The following is a 6,354-nucleotide window of genomic DNA, read 5'->3' as shown; positions in this document are numbered from 1 at the left end:
GAAAACTTATAACTTATGTACTCTGCTATATTTGATATAACTCGCAAATCCATTTTTAGAATTTGATTCATCCCGAACCACCACTGAAATTTCAAAGTTCTGAACTTGGCTCACTCAAGTTATTTAAAATATTTTTTTTGTTATTATGTTATATATATTGTACTTAAATCATGCAAATTAGAAATACATTATTTTAAAACATAATAACAAACAAAACAAAAAAATAATTTAAACATTATTTCTTTAAAATACATTTAAATACTGATTTGGATTAATCAATACTTTATGACAGCATAGAAAAACTGTATACTTAAAAAAGTAAAATATATTTTACCTATTACCTAATACATATTACACACTCCTTTTTTTAAACTAATAGTACTGATGGGCCACTCGCCTCAAGCATTCAAGCCCATATCTACTTTATCATGCTCATATACTTATTGTAAACTGTTTTACAGATTGTAAAATATTTCTATTAAATGTTAAAAAAATATATATATTAGTTGGAATGTCGTTTAAATATTATAATATTACAATATTTACAATAAATTATGCAGATATGCAATAAGTCAGTTAATATCTATTACAGCTGAATAATTAATTTTAATTAACGAGCGGGGAACGTTTATCGTGCTTCATTTGTATTTTGTTTTAATATCAAATAGATTTTCACGTGTTAAATTGTATATATTACTCGAGTAGTCGCACTATTTAATTGTTTATATTTAATACAATCTGAAACCGGTTAATTCGTGTTTGTTGAGTCTAATATAATAAATTTGTCCAATCAATTAATGAGAGTCAAACTGAAAACAGTTAATTTATGTTATTTTGATTACTCAAGCGTAGTTAAAGTTTCGAATATAACTTAAAGGTGCAAATACAACAAGCCCTTATTTTTTAAAAGATACGTCTTATTGGATGACTGAGATTAAAAATTAAAAATGTCGTTGAAAGTTGTTCTAATGAGTGACTTCTAAAAAATGGACTTGCTAATATTATATGAACTTGTTTAATACTGATTTTGAATCCATAGTATATGACATGGGTGTATTACCTGGATTTATCCCACCATATAAATTATTCATACTATGGAAAGTTAGTATGTTTTGACTTGAAAATTTTAAAAACTCAATTGTAAATACATACAACAAAATGTATTGTTGGTTTGAACTTTATACATTAGAGTATGTGGGTCAACTTTATGACTGTTAACTATTTTTATAAAATAAAATAAAATTCTCGGGGTGGATAAGGAATGGATCATGATATCTTGATGAATTGACTGAAGCTAAAAAAAAGTAAATGAATCTCTACGTCAAAAATAATTTAATATATTTAATGTTTATGTAATAAACAGCAAATATACTAAGTACAATACATTAATTATTTTTTATTAATAACACAAATCACTTCAATATTCAATTAATAGTTAAAATTAAAAAAAATATTTGATATTTAGAGATATTTAAAATTAGATACAACTTGAAGTGATAAAAATAACACTTAATACATTTTAAAATTATACAATAAAATAGAAACGCAATATATAAATTATAAACGATGATCAAAATTATTTATTTCATTAACTAATATATTACTTTCTTTATTTGTAATTGATAATAATTTACCTTTTTTTTTTTTTTGATTTAACTCTTAATTAGGACTTAACAGGAATAAATTAAATTTAGAGTTTATAAAGCCAATCAAAACTTATTTTAAGTTGAACATATTAAATCAGTTTTTTTATAAAAAATAATACATAACTACATAAATTTAAAATTCATTAAAATGTTTATCTTTTAAACTTAATAGAAGCATTTATAAAGTATAGCATAATACTTTGTATAAAAAATGCATTTTTAAAATATAAGTATTCAGTTTTTTTTATTTATTCTAGATATACATTATACTCGTACACCAAGGAAAATTTAGTATCTTATCTATAATATGAATACTTCTTTTCGAGAAACAATATACATATTAATATAATAGTAATAATAGTATATTACCTATGAAATATGAATACAGTTAGTATAGGTACCTACTAATATATATATATATATATATATATTATATAGTCATATAGATATTTACTTAAATAATGTTAAAAATATTAAACCCATTCAAATTTTACTTTTTTTTTTGATTTTTCCAATAGTACATGAAAGTGTGCTTATCAGTAAAAATAATCCTCAATAATCTAATTTATTTTGATATTTGCTGTCAGCAGCAAAATTTATAAGTAAAAAATCTGTATAAGTACCTAGAAATGTATAATTTTGGATTATATAAAATGCCAATTAATGTTTTTTTTTCGGGAACAAAACAAATTTCGAACATCATTATAATGTGAAAAAATTATATTTTAAATCCTTGTAAATTTATAATAATAATATAATGACGGCCAATTTTTTAATGAAGTCATATTTTCAATAAATTCTATATTATCTGAAAATAAATATTGATAAAGTAAATAACTTTTAAAATAAATATTGATGATAATACATTTTTATCGTCTCATATTATAGATTGTAATAGGAAACTACTTCGGGAGATTTTAAACAATATTTTTTCTTCCTATTTCAATTTAAATGTATGAGATGAATTATTTTTTGACACGCATAACAAAAGTTCTCATTTTGAATATTTTAGTTGAAAAATTATAAAAGTTTATCTACGAAAACTTTTCACTTGACAACATATAATAATGCATAATATAATTTATATAAATTGTATTATAATTTTTGGTACCTCGTCTATAATAATATTTGTACAATGCACATAATAAATAATAGTATATTTTGGTATTTATTTATTTTTTGTTTTCCCTAATTATTTTAAAAAGTACTAGGGATTTTCAATAATAATTTATAAAATGTACCAACAAGATAGACTTTCCAAACATATATTATATTGGAGTAGAAAATCAAAATAATTTTTCTATTGTAAATCGTGTACACACGTACAAAAGAAAAAAACACATACATCATTGTATAAAGTTATTATATTCATAAATTCACTTAGAACCTAAAAAAAAAATAAACATAAAGCTATTAGGTAAGTATTTAGTTAATATATACTCTTATGTCGTGTTTCATGAACAATCACTAAACACTTAATGAATCAATAGAAAGCTAATGGTCTCTTAAACATGATTTATTAGCCCATGATTGGTTCATTAAATTTTTTTTGAACCATTAAACTAATCAATTTTTTATGTGACCCAACATTACTATTAATGTATTATATATATTGGATATTATAGATTGGGACAGATTGGTTTACCGAGTTTTAATTTTTTTTTGTTTGGGTTTAGAATGTTTTAAAAATGTTAAAATCATTTATATATTATTAATTTATATCACTGTCTTTAGTATCATCAGAATTTGATATAGGATTTTTCCATTCGTTCATAACGATATCCACAGCCTCTGTCTTCGTTTTATACAGTGTGATAGTTGTGTGTATAATATTCGTTAAATTAATTACCTTTCAAATTATATACATAATATTTCTCATGTATTATCAATCAAAGTATGGTTTACTAATTATAATATATTTTACTAATATTTCTATTCGATGGATCTCTATAAATTCCATAATTTTTAGTTTGAGAATATTTTTTAATAATTAATAAGTGATTTAATTTAGGTAAAAGTTTTTAAAGAATTTTTCAATAATAATAATAATAATAATACAAAAAAGTAACGATAATTGATTGAACTAAACGTTAATCGCGTGATATACGCTTACAATCGCAGTGTAAAAATATGTTGACTGGCTACTATATAAAACACAGGTAATTATTACTAATTAGTAATTATACCCACCTATCATACATACAAAATGTAAGTCTTTTATTACTCCTTTTTAACGGTGCGTGACAATGTCTAGTATATGATATTTAGTTATTTAGAAAATTTACGCCGTCGGGCATTACAATTATGTACAATATATATATTGAGAAAAATGAGGGAAATACAGGTATTGGGCAATACTAGCTAGCGCATAATACCAGTCACGTAGGTACTTATATATTTTTTTAAATCTATCATGTTTTAAGTATACCATCACTTGGTACCTATATAATGGTATCGTATAGTTACGGCAAATAAACAAAATATGATTTTTTTTTTTTTTTGAGCAAAAAAGCGTTATGATTTCTTATTAGTTATTACATTACACTTATCTAAGAAATATAACATTTCAACATAACTATATAAGGTTTGTTTTTTGTCACTTAAGTAACCGATATTCTCCAATTATCTTTTATATGATCTAACTAAGTATTTAAAATATATATTTTCATATTAAATAAAAATACAATATAAAACTATTTGAGATATATTTTTCTGATAAAGTTCCATATCAATATTAAATTTTGAAGATAAAAATAATCAATATCACATTTAAGTTGTTTATTGACGTCCAGTGCGATAAAGTGAATATACAGTTAGTTACTTATGGTATAAACGTAGCTTAAGATTAGATAATATAACAACTATTAATATAAATGCTTTTTATATACCTATAGTGAATTGCTTGAGATTTTCATGCGCACATTTTACAATTTTATTGCGTTTTGTACAACTTTTAGAGTATCGAAATCGCAACCTTAGATAGTAATACCTATAATATCGATAGTGTTATTAATTTGAAGTATTCACTAAAATATATGTGCTCAATTCAATTGCCAATAACAGTCCTTATACGGTTTACAATAATACACCATTATAATTATTATACTGCTTGTGCGTTTCTATACTTATAATATTATTATAATACATAATACACATTTAGCAGATTGCTTAAATAATAATGTAACATATTATTATATAGGTTTACTTACCATAAGTCAAGCTAATTAATTGTACGTAGTTCAGTAGTTGTGTTTATAAATTATACCCATCGTGGCTGTCAATGGAAATTAATTAATTCCTTTCGAGCAAGATCGAGTATTGAACAATTGGCATTTACAAACGTGGTATTCGTGCATATAGTATTTCGGTACTGTGAGAAATATTTTCAAGTCCACGCACGTGTGCACGAGTGATTATCACGTCCGAGACTTTTGAAAAGTTGCTTATCATTGTGGATTAGACCAACGTCTGAGTCATAGCGTAAACTATACGATCAAGCCTGCACTAAGACGACAGACTTTATACAGCCTATCCTCACATGAAGCCATTAGGTTTAATTTATTCTTTTTCAGCGTTCCCTGAGAATAGCAACGCGGAGAAGCGATACGTTTAAAACTAAAATTAATAACGCCACGTATATTATTGAATAATAATTATTTATTTATTAGAAATGCCATTGATAATTACTGACAAGTTGCATTCTAGGTGTTAAACTATTCCAAAAAAGATTTTGTGTGTGTTGCGCACTGAATTTATTATAATATGTGAAACCTCGGGGGAAAAATGTCGGACGTGCGTATAAAGCGTAAACAGAGGGTTTGTCGCTTATGTAATGTCTTAGAAGATTATGATTAGTAGATTTTTTGTGTATTTTTTTACTTATTGTAGTACGGGTAGTAATGTAGTATACATTTAATATAATTCGATTTTGATTTTTAAAACAATATGATGTCCTTTAACGATTAGGTACCGGACTGAGAATGTCAGCAAATACCCGATTCCATATGTTGACTCGCAGCCTACAATAAGACGGACAATATTATTATAATGTAATATAATAGAACACGATCGATCAGCTTGTGATGTACCTATTTGTTTATATTCATAACTATTAATATTACGTTAAATATGTTCATTTCGTATACTTATGTAGGCTTAGGAAGTCGGTGTATACTATAATCATACGCATGTGGTATACCTAAAAAATATAAGGGCGCGTCGCACGTAAAACCAATAATCAGTAAGTACATTTTAAATTTTATATTATTTTCATCAAATTGAATATAACTCATATTATCGTACGGTTTTTCTAATTTTAATTTTCTATTATAATACAATATATTTTGGTATACCGAAATCGATTTTTTCACATGCTCGGTAATTTTAATCATTGTTTGTATACATTTAAACCAGTGGATATCTTTTTTTTTGATCGGTACGTACTATACATTTGTTACTTATTATTATAGGTGCATTATATTATATACTATAGGTATGTACTCGCCTATTCACAGCCTGCACCACAGTCGCCCACCAGTAAGAGCGCGGTCGCGACAAACGTTTCGCACAACAATGAGAACTATAGATTATAATAGTGTTTATTATTATCGTATGGTCGCGATCGTTGTTATTATAATAATACAGCATTTTATTGTAGTATACGGTGGACGTTCGCGCGGCATACGAGAAATATTTTTGCGGCCGGTTG

This window comes from Rhopalosiphum maidis, chromosome 3 (genome assembly GCF_003676215.2).
Source record: "Rhopalosiphum maidis isolate BTI-1 chromosome 3, ASM367621v3, whole genome shotgun sequence".
Taxonomy (NCBI): Eukaryota; Metazoa; Arthropoda; class Insecta; order Hemiptera; family Aphididae; genus Rhopalosiphum; species Rhopalosiphum maidis.
Note: the sequence above shows the minus strand (reverse complement) of the source record.